This window comes from Panthera leo, chromosome D2 (genome assembly GCF_018350215.1).
Source record: "Panthera leo isolate Ple1 chromosome D2, P.leo_Ple1_pat1.1, whole genome shotgun sequence".
Lineage (NCBI taxonomy): Eukaryota > Metazoa > Chordata > Mammalia > Carnivora > Felidae > Panthera > Panthera leo.
The window spans coordinates 78876061-78894213 of NC_056689.1; positions in this window are offsets into that span (position 1 = coordinate 78876061).

Genomic DNA, 18153 nt, shown 5'->3' on the forward strand with positions numbered 1-18153 from the left:
CTCATGCTCTGTCTGTCTCTCTCTCTCAAAAATAAATAGACATTCAAAAAAAATAGTAAGTGGGATCAACCACTTTAAAGCACTCAGAGAGGATGAAACTCTCCAAAACATTTTCAAAATCCAAAAAGAAGAAAAAAGAAGATATACGTGTTTGGGGAGAGAAAAATTAAGAACTCCGCCAACAGACTCAATGTTCTATCCTCTGGAACCTGTGACATGATAACTCTTTCAGCCCCTTAGCAGGAAATGGTGAGGTTTTCTTTAGAAAAATGGTTTCCAGCCAAGACCCCACAGGTGGTCCCTCCTTCGCAGGTGCAAGGCATTCTCACGTGTCGGCCGATGGGGAAGACCAGATCTTTAAGTCGAGGCCATGAGAGTTGCCACATAAGACTTGGCTGGGACACTGATGGTACCACAGCAAGACTCGCGGGGCTGCCATTAGAAGGAACCAGCCCCTCCCCCTCTCCCTTTCCTTTTCATCCTCAGAATGGAGGCGACCTGACCTCTCTCGGATCACCTGCTGGGTCCGCCAGGGTCGGGCCCACAGGGATGAAGGTCAAGAGAAATACAACAAATCTCGGTGTGCACCCACCCAAGCCTTCCCCACATGGTTCCTGTGGATTAGAACCAAGGTGAAAATAAGCACCAAGGCCATCCTGATAGGACAAAAGAGAACTCAGGTGGAGCCCTCAAGGAAGGGGCTGATGGGAGGGACGGAACCAGTGAGCAGTTCCCTTAGTCTGGAAACGTCAGGAGGTGTTGTGGATAAACACGACAAGAGGCGAAGGGGGTGAGGGGCCATCATTCACAAGTGCTGCTGCTTTTGGAAACACCAGTGTTTTAATCAGAATGACACCAACATCGATGGATTTTCACAGGCAAATTTTCTTGGAGAAGAACCCACAGTCCCGAAGAACTATCTTCCATGTGTCAAGCACTTTATAAACATCATTATATTTACCTGGCAATGTTGGTGTTGTGATCCGCATTTAAAAGACAAGAACAGGGGCGCCTGGGTGGCTCAGTCGGTTGAATGCCCAACCTCAGCTAAGGTCATGGTCTCACAGTTCGTGGGTTCCAGCCCCACATCGGGCTTTGCACTGACGGTACGGAGCCTGCTTTGGATTCTCTCTCTCTCTCTCTCTCTCTCTCTCTGCCTCTTCCCCCCTCACACTCTCTTCTCTCAAAAATAAATAAACAGTAAAAAAATATATGAAAATAGTTCATCCCGGAGAGGTTAGGGTCTCAGACTTACTAAGTGGTGAATCCAGAGTCAAACATAGCCGTTCCAGTGGGCCTCAGGGAGGTCTGTGCCGTAAGTGGGATAAAAGACACTGGTATAAACCGAGTGGGTCCTTGGGGTCATGCTGACACGGCCCTGATTAGCACTGAAGCCGGGGTGGCAGGAGCGGGAAGGCAGGAGTGGAGGGAGCAGGTGGGGGAGGCCGAGGGGGAGGGAGGGGCTTCTGCAGGAAAAGGGAAGCACAGGCTTCTGGAGTCTGTGGTAACTGTGCCCACACCTGCCCTGCTTGGGCGTGAAGGGCGGGTGACAGTGTGATATCGTACAGGGCCTACTCTCTACTGTGGCCATTCCAAGCCAGCCGATGGCACGGCAGGAAGCGGGTGACCTCTGGGTCCTCACGTGCATTCAGATTCCTGCACTGGGACCCCAGGTTAAGCCCATTTGCTCCTGGGAACTCTGGCCCAGCATGCGGTCTCTGCCGGTATGCTCCCCCCAGTCTTCCCGGACTTGGCCTTTTGTTGAGAACAAACATGGTGCCCAGACTGTCCTCAGGAACCCAAAACTCAATGAGTCCCAGGCCCCCCTGGAGATCGGCTGGTTCCAAAGCAGAGACGACACCTGATCTCCCCGCCCTAGATTATCTGACTCCAGGCATCCCTTAACACCACTGAGACATTTCCACCAGGATTGTTCAAAGCCGTGTCCCCAGTTCCTAGGCCCGACCCCACCCTTGGTCAGGTCCAGGGAGATGAGAAGAGAAATCAGCAGGTGGATGCAGGAGGACAGGATGACCTACCCCGCCACTCAGGACTGTGCTTTGATCCCTTACTAGACCTTCAGATGAAGTCCTTGTTCAGGCCCTTCTATAGCCCAACGCAGAGTCAGTCATCGTGCCATTGCAAAGTGCACTTGTAGACAGAAATTCTGTGTTAAGAAAGGAAGCCCGTGGCCCGAGTTTTGATGGCAGAAACGCACTACTACAGGTTCAAGGGTTTCTTCTCGTTTTCTCAAACACAGACTCGGGAAGGACATCCCACCAGCGAGGCAAAGGCTCATGAAGAGATCGATGGGATTTGGAAAATGCAAACAAAGAAAGGCATCTGCGAATTGAAGTTGCGAGTGGGACCCGAGCCAAAGAAACATGCCATCTGTGTCTGCTCCCTTCACATCCAAGAGACCCACGTCCCTGCTGCCTCTCCCACAACACGGCATGTCCTTTAGGGTCACTAAATGCCAAAGGGAAAGGGCCTTCCCCAGTTCTCAGCAGGGCAAGCAGGGAGAAAATGGGGTGCAGGTGCTATCTGCCTGCGGGTGCTGTTTCCGTAGACCCCACGCGGGGGTAGTCTCCTTTAGAAACGGGCATGGGCTACACCCAGCAGGGAGGGAGACAAATTTCCCGGTGAGGCTTGTGGATCTTTATTAATCAGACTCAGAGACAATCTAGTGCTTGAAGGGAACGGAGAGGCCTGGTTACGTGAGATCACTTACAGGTATTTGCAGCGAGGAACTGATCACGGTGTTCCTCCTGCTCCCCCGTCCAGTGCCTGCAGCAGAGTGGACATGTGGCCCCAGTGACACAGTGGTCAACAGAACATCAAGAGTCCCTGTCTTCACGGAGCTAATGTGGTGCTTTTGCAGCCTGGCAATCCCTCTTTTCTGGGGACAGCACCCCGGTTTTCCTTCGCAGAAGCGCCCGCTCCCCCATTCTCCCACACCACGTTCTTAGGACAGGCACGATCCCCCTTCCCAGCCCCGGATGGGGACACGTGAGCCAGGCCTGGCCCCTCAGACTACTGCGTCCCCTGTGCCCAAGGAATTGGGTCAGAGATGGGCATGCGATCTGGGAGATAATAAGAAACAAACAACGTGGATGGATCTGGAGGGTATTCTGCTAAGTGAAATAAGTCAGAGAAAGACACCATCTGATTTCACTTATAATGTGGAATCTGAAAAACCAGAACCAACAAACAAAGAAACAAAAACACAGACTCTTAAGCACAGAGAACTGGTGGTTGCCAGAGGGAAGGTGGGGGGGCGGGTGGTGGATGCGGGAAACAGAGATACAGACTTCCAGTTACGAAATAAACGAGTCACGAAGATGAGAAGGAAGCCTATCTGCACGCTTTATCATATCCTTCATTGTGTCATAAGCCAGTAAATGTCAGCAAGTGTTTCTCTGAGTTCTGCCAGCCATTGTGGCAAAACATCAAACCCCAAGGAGGAAGTCATGGGAACCTCGATTTATAGCCAGTTGGTCAGAAGTGCAGTTGGCGACCTGGGACTTGGAACTGGCATCCAAAGTGAGGCCGCCTTGTGGGTTTGGGACTTTAATTTGTTGTATCTAACACTAAACTCCATTAACAGGTGGACGTCCATCTAACAGATAGATGGTGCCAGAACCGAATTGGATTGTAGGATACCCCGCTGGTGTTGGAGAACTGGTTGGTGTGGACAAAACCCACGCATCTGGTTCCAGAAGTATTTAGTGTGAGGGTAAAAGAAAACTGCATTTTTCCTAGACACAACCCAAGTTCAGAGAATCCTGGTCAATCTGAAGACCTGCCTGGAATTATTAGGGAAGAGGAGTTTTCCTCCCCTGCTGTTGTCCAGCTGGTAGAATGGAAGTCCGGCCCTATGAAGATTTACCTCTAATAATACATGTTGAGAACCCTCTCGCCATGAAGCAACTTTAGAGGAAACCAGACACAAGAGATAGCAGAGAGAGGAGCTGCGTGACATCATCTGGGCCCAGATCCAGCCATGCCTGATGTCCACATACTCCCAAAGTTTCATTTGCATTAGTCAATGAATTCCCTGTATCTAGAGCCCATTTCAGTTGCGTTTCTATCAATTGCAACTGAAAGAGCCCTAACCTGTGTGATAAAGATGACCCTCTGTACTCACCGCAAGAAGAACTACTCTTGACGAGCCAAGTCAAGGGACAAATCAAATCTCTTCCCCTCACTGTACCTGTTTTCTGCTTACTCAGACCACTCCCAGTTATTAGTTCTCTCTTCTCCACTCCCCCAAACCAGCACTGCCCTCCTCCCCGACGTGTACCCCACCTTTACTCCCAATACCCCAGATCTTTCTATGTTGCCAGCCCACTTGGGGTAGCCACCTGGCCCCCATCCCTTTCCTTCAGAATCATTTTTGGTGCCAGGAAGCCAGGAACCACAGTTCTAGGAGAGGCTTCTCTCCTACCTCCTTTCCTGGCCCCAGGGGACCCCCTTTCTTACCTGCTTCCCTGTCTTCCTGCCAGGAGAGGAGATCAGACAGAAGCAACATGTAGCATCTTACTGAGCTTTTCGAGGTCAGACAAGGCCAAGAAATGCAGAATACAGCTTTTCCCATTAAGAATCGGCAGACAGCGGGGGTTACAAACAAGTTTGAACACGGAAGATCCTTTATTTGAATTGCTTGGAGACCGATGGGACTTGTTCCCCCTAACAGTTAATAAAAATCACCCCAGGGGTACTGGATGGCTCAGTCAGTTGAGCATCTGACTCTTGATTTTGGCTCAAGTCATAATCTCACGGTTCGTGAGATAGAGCCCTGCGGGGAGCCTGCTTGGGATTCTCTCTCTCTCTTCCTCTCACTCTGCCCCTCCCCCCTTCAAAAATAAACGAACTTTAGAAAAAGAGAAACATTTAAAAAAAATCACCCCAGGGGCGCCTGGGTGGCTCAGTCGGTAAGGCACCCAACTTCGGCTCAGGTCATGATCTCATAGCTTGTGAGCTCGAGCCCCACATCGGGCTCTGTGCTGACAGCTCAGAGCCTGGAGCCTGCTTCGGATTCTGTGTCCCTCTCTTGCTCTGCCCCTCCCCTGCTCGTGCTCTGTCTCTGTCTGTCTCTCAAGAATAAATCAAACATTAAAAAAAATTTTTTAAGTCACCCCCAAAGTGATCTTGGTAACCTCATGTTCTCTTAGAGTTTGTATCTCCAGCAACACTGTCTTGGGGACTGGCTTAAGCTGTCCTTGAGTTAAATGCTTTGTTTCCAAAGCATTAGATCAGATCCGGCAAGTTCAAATAAAGATGGCCTTGTTTCCTAGAGCTCTTGGTATGATTTTAGAGCCTTAGGTCACAAGCACTGATTCTCCGGGTGTGGGCCAGGGAGGAGGAAAGAAAAGAAAAGGAAACATTAACAGAGTGGTTTCGAATCAGAAGTCACAAACTTGGGCCCACAAACCAAATCTCGTCTCAGACATTATTTTTATTTGAATTAGTGACCAACAGACTGATTCCACAGAAGTCCTGAGTTCTTGCTTTTCTTCAGAAGTCAGCAGATCTGGTAATGCTGAGCCGCCTTTCGATGCGGTGCTCCGTAATTCTGGGCTGGGCGAGCCCGCTGCACAGCTACCTGCTCCTGGCCTGGCCCGCTCGACCGCCGCTCGCGTCCTGAGTCTCAGCTTGAACGACAGCAGCTTGGTTTTTCCTCCCACAAACCAGCCACCTGGCCCAGGAACCTGCTGGGCAAACAGGTGACTCACCTTTTAGGGAGAGCAAGGGGATTTGTGGAAACCACTCCCACTAACACCTAGTCCTCCAGGAGGTTTGGGCTCTGGGGTTTGGGCTCTGGGAGGGCAACCCCTCACGACACGGAGGCTGGGAGTTGGCAAGGATGCCAACAGAAGGGTACCCCTAGAAAGAACCTCATACTCTCCTACTTCCTTTCCTGGCCCCAGGGGACCCCCTTTCTTTAATATTTCTTTAATATTTACAGTTATTTTTTTAAGTTTATTTTTATTTACTTAGAGAGATACGGCGAGCAGGGGAGGGGCAGAGAGAGAGGAAGACAGAATCTCAGGCTGTCAGCGCAGCGCCCGACTCAGGGCTCGAACTCACAAACCGTGAGATCATGACCTGCGCCGAAGTCAAGAGTCAGACACTTAACTGCCCGAGCCACCCAGGCGCCCCTCGCCTACAATCATTTCTCAATCACCCGATTAAATGCTAAATCCAGAACTCACGTCAGGAACGAGCACGTCAATCAGCCTCTGGCATTTAGGCTGAGTGGGATGATTGGTAGCTGGTCACTGGAATGTGGGAGCTGATCCCCGCTAATCTTTCAGGAGCCTGACGCATCCCTGGAAAACACATCGTTTCTTTGTAGGACACGGCTACTGTCGGTGGTGTTTTCCTTCCCACAGAAGGTGCATTCCTTTTTCAGAAGGATATCAGTTGTTTTGTGCGGGAAACATTACGTGACACACAGATACCGAGACACTTGAATAGGCAAGGACTAGAAAACGCATTCTCGTCGGTTATACCGCCCAGAACAGGTCCACTGTACTGGGATGGTCCACGAGGGCCTGACTGATCCTGAGCCCTTGAAGAGTCAGGGCCTTGGATTCTGTCCTATCTGATGGGGGGCAGGGCAGAGGGATCGGCTTGGAAACACCAGGGGCCAGGCCTAGCTTCAACATTTTTAAGGACTGACAGGGTGACTTAGACGCGTTGGACTGGAGACCCGGCGTTTCCATTGGAGCCCGAAGCATAGAATCCCTCTGAGCAAACCCTACGATGTCTGAGATGTTGTGTCACTACCCCCCCCCCCCCCGCGGCTGCTGCCCTGCTCCAGACCTTTGTCATCTCTCACAGGGGTCGGTACAGCAGCTTCCAATTGGGTCCCCATCCCCCCAGTCTTCTCCTCCCAGTGTCATCCTTCCTGCTGCCGTGAAAACTTTCTTCCTAAAACACAGAATGAAAGAACTGGAGAAAGACCACTCATCCTTGGCTCGGCCACATGAACGCGGAATCCCACCAACTTAGCACCAGTTTAACCCCACACTCCCAGTTCACTTGCTTCCCTCCAGTTACCAGGGGTTTGGGATTCCTTGAAACCAGCCGTGTAACAGGGAGATGAGGGGACAGAGATGACTGGGGTCTCCACCCCTCCGGGGCACAGAGGGGTGAATTCAGAGCATCTTCCGCTCAGTCGTCACGTGTGGGGGGCAGTTTCCTGGACCCACTTCTCCGCCATGACTTTCTGGGGTTGCAGGAGCATTTAATGGCTCATGCCAATGCCTCCACGCGCACCTGTCACTGAGCTTTACCCTGGCCTCCTGCTGGAAGCGTCCCCTTCCAGGCTCTGCGCCGCTTGCTTCTCACCCTCGGGCCCTCCTCTGACACCCAGGAGCCCATCGGGCATCCTATCAGCCCCAGCTTCGTCTCTCAGGTGGGCCCTAGCAGGAAGCATCCAGATTTTTCTCAAGATCCCTGGGGGCATCCACCATTGTCTACAGCAGTGGCCTCCTCTTGGCTTCCTCCCACACTCACTTTCCTGCCCCCTTTACTCCTGCTTCCTGGGGTCACCCCACCCCCCCCCCAAATAAACTCCCTGCACCCAAGTTTTCATCCCAGACTTCAGCTTCACAGAACCCCAGACCAAGGCAGACAGCTCGACACAATGTCCCACGGTCGACACTTTCTGCCCCAAATCCCCATATTGCAAACCGTCTTGCAATTATCTTTTTACCAAATGCTATCTTTGCAAAATTACTGCTTTTTGATAAACCGAAAAGAGCTTAGGCAAGTTCCTGACCATTCTCAGGCCTCACTTCCCCATCGACAAAATGGAAATGATCACATCCACCTTCCCTAATTTCACCGCTGTCCTGGGAGACAGCACTGGACACACTAACGTGTGAGAAGCGTTTGCAAAGGGACCAAAATGCGCCAAATTTGGGTTTGCAATTAAATCCTGCAGTTTCTTGATTTAAAAAAAAAAAAAAAAGCCTCCTTGTCCTTCTTTCTTCAGAACTGAACAATTTTTCCATTCCACGTATTAAAAGAAAGGTTTCCAACATGGGTATTTTTAGCCTGAAATAACCACTCACCGAAATGGCCCTGTCATTTCTCAGCAAGAAGCTGCGTTCCTGCTCGCTTGTATTTCTTAGAATTGGGCATATACCCTTTGCTGAGTTCTCCATGGGCACCCACAGTGCCCTGCGTAAAACCTGATCCAGCACCTGAGGAGGCCTGGCATGAACCTGCCCTTGCTCTCCTCTTGGCCATCATCGGATTTTTTCCCCTCCCTCATATGCCCCTCCCTTACAAAGCCTCACCTATAATGCGACATGCGTGTCCTTGTGCCACTGCACAGACTGTCCCCTCTCCCCGGAGAGGCCTGCTCTTCCCTCTCCTAGTCTGCCAGGCGATGTCTGGTTTATCTTCCAACCACAGCTGCAGGTCACCTGTCCTGCCCGACATCACCCCAGGTCGTCAGAGAGAACGGGCCGGTCTCTAGAACGGCCATCAAAGTGTCGGTGGGCCGGGTTTTGCCTGTGTTCCAACATCCACCCTGCGTCCCAAGGGCCTCTCAGGATGGGCCCACAGCAGGCACTCAGTAAATGCTCTTGATGACAAAGCTCATCTTACGACAAACCTTCATTTCGAGGGAATCCGCGAAGGGCAAGACACGAGAGTTTCTTCATAGAAGAAAGTAAGATAATCCACGTGGTGGTTGGAATGGCGGGGTTCCATTTCCGTGTAGGATGACTTTGCATTCAAAAATTATATATAACGTTTATTTTTAAGGGAGAGAGAGAGAGAGACAGAGAGAGACAGAGACAGATTGTGAGCAGGGGAGGGGCAGAGAGAGGGGGAGACACAGAATGTGAAGCAGGCTCCAGGCTCCGAGCTGTCAGCACAGAGCCCGACGCGGGGCTCGAACCCACACACTGCGAGATCATGACCTGAGCCGAAGTCGGACGCTTAACCGACTGAGCCACTCAGGGGCCCCGGATGCCTTTACATTTTAACTATAAAGCATCCTGGGAGGTACAGCGGATACTTTGGTCTCTTCCAGTTCAAAGTCTGCCCCAAACTTCCCCTATGTTCCTCTGTCACTCCTGAGGGCTGAGCTCATTGTCGCTTGGCCAGAACGCATGACAACCACAGGTCTGTGTTTTCACACTGGGTGGGGTTATGCATTCAAAGGGGGGAACCTCTATTCTCTCACCCTCTTGAGCCCCAGCTCAGACCTAGGCAGGGCTTCACTTGGATTCCCTCTTCATTGTGCAGGGCCGTGGACCCGGCTGAAATCACTGGTCCAGCACTGCCATTGGTGGGGGACAGGGCTTGGTTTGTGACCAAAGAAGCCATCGCTGACTCAGATCTTAATAAAGTGGCCTTGACGCCTGTAGCAAGAGTTGATTTGCAGGGAAGGACTTGGACATCTCTGCAACTCTGGCCTTCCAATCCTCAGGAGCACCAGCATCCCATTTTGATCTCGAATGATCCCTGATGCGTGGATAACAGGGCGTCAGCACAACAGACCAGAATGAACTAGAGAGTGGCCCCAAGAACCAACCCAAGGGCTGCACGTGGGCAAAACCCAGTAGTTGGCAGCACATCGGAAGGCTGTAAATCCTCAACACGTACTCCCAGGTGCTAAGCAAACACATTTGGTTTAACCCCTCCAGCCTCACTTCCCCAGCTGCATCACGGGGCCGACTCGAAACCAGGGGGTCGCCGAGAGGGACAAATAAAATATTGGATGTGCAAAACCTCTGTAAACTGGAATAAAAAATATTTACCCAGTGTTCCTTAAAAAAGAAAAGAAAGAAAGAGAGGGAGAAGAGAAGAGAAGAGAAAAGAAAAGAAAAGAAAAGAAAAGAAAAGAAAAGAAAAGAAAAGAAAAAAGTCTAAAAGTAACAGAATCGGTTTTTTAGGAAGTGACTGGAGTAATGCAGGATTCCTCATTTCCTACATGCTTCTTCTGTGTCCGCACCAGGCAGCATGATTTATTTTACCGTCTCCTTCCAGATCATCAGAGATGCTGTGTGGTCACCTTTGCTGGCCCGTTTCGCAGGTGAGAACACTGAGTCTGAGCAAGGTCATGTGACTTGCCTGGAGTCACAAAGGCAGTGAGCGGCAGAGTCTGAAGTCAAGTCCATTTCTTTCCCCTTCCGGTGGCTGAACTCCCTCCCGCAGACTACGTGAAGACCACCTAACAAGGGATGCTTATTCAGAGCTTGTTAGAGCAGGGGGTCTGCAACCGTCTCTTGCATTTCGGCACTGACTGGAAAGCAGGCAGAAAGGTGGGAAAGCTTCGTAGCAGGAAAAGGGAAGGCTTCAGGTAAGCCCTGATTGGAGGCTGTTGGCCTGGGGAAGCTGGAGGCTGGCTAACAAAACGTAGGGTATCCTACGTGGTTGGCTAGGGGAGCGTATTGGACTTTTCGCTGGTAGGTCCTAACTTGGAAGCAGGGACAGAAATCCGGGAAGGTGTCGGTTACTGATCATGTCCTGGCCACTTGGGCTGATTGCTTCAAGGGTTAACGTTTGACTTCCTCACTATACGAGATAGAAGTCTAACCTCCTCCAAGTCTGACTTGTAGACAGCAGGCTGGTTTCCCGGGCTGGATTCCGCAGACTGTGGGTCAGATTTCTACTTTTATCTCTGGTCTGGCTGTCGTCCATTTGCACATTCAGTTTCTCACTCCCCTCCACCACCTGACTCGAAACTTACACCCTCTGAAACAGGACACGTTTCTTTACTGGGGGTTTAAGAGAACACAGGTTAACTTGATCCCTAATGGGGCAGCTGAATCAGCAAAGCAAACACCCGTGGCGGCTCATTACCTTTCTGTTAACCCAAAGAAGTATCTTGAGACGTTCTTATCGGTCAGCCAGAAGGTGTGAGGCAAAGTTTGGAAACGTCATGCTCATGTTCTCTGCAGGTGCAAAATCACCCGGGGTCACTGAGGAAGATTCCCCGGGCTGAAGGTCCCCACGCAAATGTGTGAACTCAGCGGCGTTCGCAGCTCCAACGAGGTCAGCGGCACTGACGCGTCTGATTCTTGCTTTATAATCCGTAACAGAGGCTGCTGAGTTAGGAGGTAGTACCCAGCGACAGCTTGAGAAACATTAGCAAATAGCAGGTGAGGATGTTCATAAGGGACCTCAGTGCATAACGGAACATCTGAAAACAGGCTGAAAATACCCCCAACGACACGGTTCTTCTTTTTTAGTCCCAGTTTAGCATGTTGGCTTTTGGTTTCTGGAGTTCTGAGGCAGATTAAATTAGAAAAATATATGCAAAAATGTTCCTGAGTTCAGCATTGCTTATGGGTTGGAGATGCTAACTTCTGCATCGGAGAGACCTGAATCTGAGCCTTGCGTCAGTTAGGATAAAGACCTGCTGGAGAGAACTTAAAATCTCCTCTCGCCGTGGCGGAAGCGATTAGGTTGGAAACATCTAGAGGGAGACAGCAGAGAGCTGATATGGTGGCACTTCGGTATCTGCAAGCCCCAGGCTCTCCCATCCTCGATGCTTGGTCTCCATCGTCAAGGTCAATATCAAAGATGGCTGCTGGGGTGCCAGCCTTCGTGTCTCTGTTCCAGGCTGACGGAGAACAAAGAAGAAAAGACATGCCTGCCTTTTCTTCTCACTTCTTAGAATTTTCATATCTCATTATCCAGAACTTCTTTATAGCCTGCTGCCACCCCTGCCCCTATTTCTATGTTTAGAAATGTAGCCTTTTTCTTGTCCACATAAAATAACTGCCGAATATACCCAGGGTTCAGCTACTAAACGTGAAGCTGAGATTAGGTAGACCCTAGGGGTGGGCTCTCTGGATGCAGCTTCTGAGGAAAGGATTCATATAGAAGGGAGATTTATTGGGAAGTGATTCCAGGAAAACTCGGGAGGGGCATGGAGACCTTGGATCAGGAAAAGGATCTAAGGTAGGACGTGACTGGGTTTTTTTTTTTAATGTTTATTTTTTGAGAGACAGAGAGACACAGCGTGAACAGGACAGGGGCAGAGAGGGAGACACAGAATCCGAAGCAGGGTCCAGGCTCGGAGCACAGAGCTTGAGCTCTGTCAGCACAGAGCCCGTTGCAGAACTCAAACTCACGAACCACGAGATCATGACCTGAGCCGAAGTCGGACGCTTAACCGACCGAGCCACCCAGGCGCCCCTCGGATGTGATGTTAGCTTAAGCCCATTCCCACCAAGGGCAACCTTGACCCGTCCCACCGAGAGCTTTGGGACAGCGTCGGTTCAACTCATAAAAGTCCTGCTCGGAATCAAAGGAACCAGAGTATTTACACACGCACACCCCTCACTCACTGAGGAGGGAGTGCTCCAAGGGGAGATGTGTTCCCAGATTCTCTGGCTTTGCAAACACAAGCAAGGCAAACGTTGAAATTTGAGGGCAGCCTTGTACCTAGAAAGGCCATTGCTGGCTGTTGAAAGTGAAAGGTCACCTACAAGTGGTCTTTGTCCATTTGTCTATTTTCAGGTCACATCAGCTAAGAAGGAAAGAAAACAGAAATACCTTTGCTATTTGGACCTGGGAGTTCTTGTCAATGGTGGCAACGGTGGTTAAAATCGTAGAGTCGCAGCTATAGATCCTCTAGGGACATCTATGTCCGTGCGTCTGTAATTCAGAAAGAATTCTATCGTCCGTCATACATTTGATGTTTGCCTCTCTCCAGAGGGCATTAATACATTAAATTACAAAGTCTCTTAAACTAAAGGAATGTGGATCTGTTTGGCTTACGGAGATAAACACTTGTAGAAATCGTTTCCTAGAATTGTCCGAAAATAAGAACATTATTCTAATCTCCTAATACTTTATGTGACTCTAACTTAGAAGCATTTTAGGAACCCATACAATTAAGGTAACTCTTTGGCAAATGAGACTAGTTTAATCATTTTAATTTAAAAAAATAGCTAGGTCTTCTCTACTTTATTAATGCTATATATCATACGAGCTACATTTTATCCTACCAGGTATGTTTTTCTCCCTGGACTTACTCCCTTCGGCTGATCAAAGAAGCTGACATCTTTCCTAGCTAATGTTTAAGGCGATGAAAAATGTAAAGCTGTGTTCCACTCAACTGAATCTTTCTGAAAAACTCTATTTCAACAGTAATTGTGTTTTGTAGTGTGTCAGCGTGAAGTTACTTAGGCACCAGTGATCGAGAAATACAACTGTGTACACGCTTCTAGTTTTCAAGCAAAACACTGGTTTTGTCCTGAAGCAACATTTCTCAGATTTCTTTTGGTCTCCAGATGCCTTTACCTCATAGAACTTAGGGAAGACCCCCGAAGAGCTATTGATTTTAGGGTTAGAACCATGAATGTTTTCTGTATTGGAAATGGGAACGGAGAATTTTTTAAATGCTTGTTTACGGACGCATTTAGAGGCAGCACAAGCAGGGGAGAGGGGTAGAGGGAGAGAGAGAGAATCCCAAGCAGACTCCACATTTAGCACAGTGCCCAACACGGGGCTTGATCCCACGACCCTGGCATCATGACCTGAGCCAAAATCAAGAGTCAGGGATGGGACGCTCAACTGACTGAGCCACCTGGGTGCCCTTGGCTTGGTTTCTAAAACCTGAATTCAGGGGCGCCTGGGTGGCGCAGTCGGTTGAGCGTCCGACTTCAGCCAGGTCACGATCTCGCGGTCCGTGAGTTCGAGCCCCGCGTCAGGCTCTGGGCTGATGGCTCGGAGCCTGGAGCCTGTTTCCGATTCTGTGTCTCCCTCTCTCTCTGCCCCTCCCCCGTTCATGCTCTGTCTCTCTCTGTCCCAAAAATAAATAAAAAACGTTGAAAAAAAAAAATAAATAAAAAATAAAAAAAATAAAATAAAACCTGAATTCAGAAACTCTGAGTCTCCCTACTTTGCGTGGTCGTGTAATTATTTGTACAGGTTCAGTAGGAACCTGTCCTGCTTTTACTAGGATATGAATGGAAAACATTGGTTATGCAACAAAGTTCTTACCTAGAATGTCACATTTGAAAATGATGCTTATTGATTTGGTACGGCCATGGTTTTTGAAAAAAGAGCTTTAATGAGATATGATCCGTAGCAGACAATTCAGTTAAAGGATACAATTAATTCGGTGGTTGTTCAGAGTGGTGCACAGTGAGTTTTAGAACATTGTTGTCACCCCGAAAAGAAACCCCGTGCTCCTTAGCCACTACCCCACCCTAGTCTCCCTCTTCCCCCAAATCCTAGGTACCCACTGTCTGTCCCTATGATTTGCCTACTTGGGACAGTTTGAGTAAAATGGAATCATACAACATGTGGTCTTTTGTGACCAACGTTTTTCTCTTCGCATAATGTTTTCCAACTTCAACCACGTTGTAATATTCTCAGTCCTTTTTATGGCTGAATAATATTCCATTGTGTGGATAGTGTTTCGTGTATCCGCTGGTAAGTAGATGGATGTTTGGATTGTCTTTACCTTTTGGCTAAATGAATAGCGCTGCTTTGAACATTCCGGTACAAATTCTGCATGGACATATGTTTTCATTTCTCTTGCGTGCGGACCTAGGAGTAGAATGGCTGGGTCATGCGGTCCCACGATGTTGAACATTTTGGGAAACGGCCAGACTGTTTTCTGAAGTGGCTGTACTTTTCTCTAAAATCAGCCCGTTTTCATTTCTAGATCTTTTCGATGCTGACGATTCCGAGCGTTTTAAATTTATTAGCATTGATTATACCTCCACAACAGCGCTGAGAGGCAGGGATTATTAAATCCATCTTAGGGATGAGGCCGCTTGTTCAACATTACTCGGATAGTAAGAGGCAGGCCTGGGATCAAGCTTAAGCCCCTTCAGTCCCAAAGCTCCGTCCCCTCCCCCTCCCCCTCCCCCGCCCACCGCGCTCCTGGGGCTCTGGATCCCACTGCCCCCCAGGAGGTGCAGTGATTGGTGGGCTCTTTCCTCCCTCCACGGGCCTAGGGATGCCATGGAAACTTCCTCCATGGGCTTCCCGGGTCTCCCTCCTCTTCTTGCCCCCACAAATCCCCAGGCCCTGTGCAGGGTGTTTTAGATGAACTGGCAGAAAGTGCAGAGCCGGATCCTGACGTCCTAGAGGCTCTCCACTTGCCTGAGCTGGAAGGAGACAATACCCAGAGAATAGTGGCCTTTGCTGTGTCCCCCCTGGCCCGTCTGGGGTGGCGGGGGGAGGGTCTGTCAGCAAGAGCACACGCCTGGGGAGGACGAGACAGGGGCAGCCAGGAGGTCTCTCCTGTAGCTCTGGGGTCATCTGTGCCCTCGGCTCACCTCCTACTGCCTCAGTGGTGGCTCACCTGACACAGGTTTTGACAGCCGCCGAAGGAGTGGCTCGGGTTAGCTTCCAGATTCGTGATTGGTTAAAAAAAAAAAAATCAAAGCAGATGGTCTGTGCCTGCCCTAAGCCTCAGCTGCCTCGTTTGAAAAATACACGACAGGCACCTCTAACGCAGCCGTGGGGACGAGACGCCGTGTCCCCGGTGCCGGGAACGCAGTACCGGGAGACAAACACTCGGCTTCTCGTCTGCATCTGGGTGCTGGCGGCGTGCCGGGTGCCGGGCTCGCTGCTCACAGCGGAGGTCCCCGTCGCGTGGGAAGCCCGCTACTGTGCCCGCTCTGTGGATGGGAAGACAGAGGCGCGAGGTTACGAGGCCGCACGGAGGGTTAAGAGGCAGAGCTGGGACTACAGCTCGGCCCCCCCGGACCCCAAAGACGAGGCTCTTGCACACCTTGCTCTGCGACAACCTGGAGGAGGCTGGGCTGGAGCCGACCCCCGCGAACGGACGGACGGACGGCTCGGCTCCTCTGCACCCCAGCCTTGCTCCCGAGAGGGGCCGGGGGGAGCCTCGAAGGGGCCTCCCTCCTGCTCTGGGGACAGAGCCCACCAGCTGAGCCGCCAATGAGCGTGCGTGGAGTCACTGTCCCCTTCCTCCGTCGCGCTTGTTCTGGCGACAGACAACAAGAAACGCCAGGGTGGTGCTGACCTCCTGCAGCGCAGAAAGCCGGCCAGGCCGCCAAGGACACACAAGCGGCACCTCTGATGAATGTCACCAACCGAACATCGAACGGGCCCCGGGGAGTGGGGACGTCGCCTAGGCGTTAGGTCGTCTGAAGCAGGCGCCGAGCTGTGATGCACATCGTGCGCAGAAGCAGGCCGGGGGCGGGGCGGGGGGCACACCCGGGACTTAGCGCTCAGCTCCCGGGCCAGCTGATCAAATGAGGATTCCAATCCTCTGTCATCTGACTCCCGAAAGGCACCTGTGCCTCCCAAGGCTTCCATCACCGCCTGGGGGGCTTGATCTGCTCCTCAGAAAGTCAGCCAAGGGGCGCCTGGGGGGCTCAGTCGGGTGAGCGGCTGACTCTTCATTTCCGCTCAGGTCATGGCCTCATGGTTCATGGGATCGAGCCCCACGTGAGGCTCCGTGCTGACAGTGCAAAGCCTACTTGGGATTTTCTCTCTCCCTTTCCCTCGGCCCCTCTCCCCACCTACTCTCTCTGAAAATAAACAAACACTTAAAAAACGTCCTGGGCAGCTGCTCCAGCACCAAATTACACCGCTCTACTGGGACGGAGGAAGGAGGCTTCTCCCTGGGCCTCAGTTTCCCCATCTCTAAACCCAGGGGGATCGGGCTAGGCTGGGGACGGAAACGCATCCAGAGACGTTGCCCCGTCTTATCCCACTGAGCCAGGACTCTGTCTCAGAATCCTTAACACACCGCTTCAGGCAACTACCACCGATAAATCGGAGCTGGCTTGCGAGAGGAAACCCGCCTGCCGTCCCTGGACGCATTTGTCCAGAAACATCCCTCAGCTCTAAAGACCGGTCATTCTCCTCTGTACCCCACGTGCTTCACCCCTCATTCCCTTTGTCTAAGTTCCCCTGGACTCCTGCTGCGGTGGCTGGGAAGCTGGGGCTGTGTTTACGTAGCAGGTGTAGACGGGCAGGAGAAAGCGCCCGCGGCCCCAGGAGAGGTTCTCCCGGTGCTCAGAGCGCGGCTGCAGAATCAGGCTGTGGGAGACCAGCCTCCGCAGCTTTCTGGCCGGTCCCGCTGAGGGGGGGCTTTGAGGGTGGCGGCTCCCCCCACCCATCAAGGCCTTGGGTTTACTCTGCAGGAACGGATGAGGGAGCAGGGAGCTTGCCGAGTCCAAGGCCACGCAGCAGGGGTGGCGCGGCCCAGAGCCCACAGAGCCCACGCCCGCAAGCCCCAGACTGCTGTTAGTGGGCCAGGGCTGACGGCAGGCCTGCAGATGGCAGAGAATGTCACAGACACGCAAGCCGTGTACCGCAGCCCGAAGGGTACGCTGCTAGTCACTGGCAGGAAGACTGACTCATCTCAGCACCAAGTGCAGGGACCTGACAAACCCAGTCTGCTGAGCTGACGCGCTTGCCGCGGTTAGTCCTTCCGCACTGCCGCGCTGGCTTCTCGTCTCAAAGGCTTTATTCCTATCACCACCCACCCCATCTAAGGCTGCCAATTTTTCCGACCAGTGGCTCGGCGGAGAGCTACACGGGCTAGCGTGGCGATTAAAAGTGAAACTTAAATTACCGGAAAGTATTCAGCGCTAGAAATTCTGGCCCTAAGTGGCACGAACCACATTTCAAGTGCCCACTGGTCACATGCGTCTAAGTGACTGCTGTGTGAGATGGCACGGAATAGAACATTCCCATCATCCCAGAAAGTTCTATCGCACAGCCCTGGCTTAGAGCCAGGGCCAGCTAGCTGCGCCCCGGCTTGAGCGTTCAAATCTAACTGCCATGCGTTTTGATAAATCAAGTTTTGTTTGAGAGAGAGAGAGAGAGCATGTGCAAGTGACAGAGGGGGGCAGAGGGAGAGAGAGCCCACGAGAGAGAGACTCTGAAGCAGGCTCCACGTTCAGAGTGGAGTCTGACGCGGGGCTCAGTCCCACCACCCTGGGATCATGACCTGAGCCGAAACCAAGAGTCGGGCGCTCAACCGACTGAGCCTCCCAGGCTTTACAAAGTTTTACTGAAACACACCCATGCCTGTCCCTTTGTGTTTTATGCACGTCTGCTTCTGTGCCACCATAGCAGGGTTAAGTACGTGCGACAGAGACTGGCCGCCGAGCCTGAAATGTTTACTATCTGATCCTTTAGAAGGCAAGTTTGCAATCTCTGGTGTAGACTGTCAGA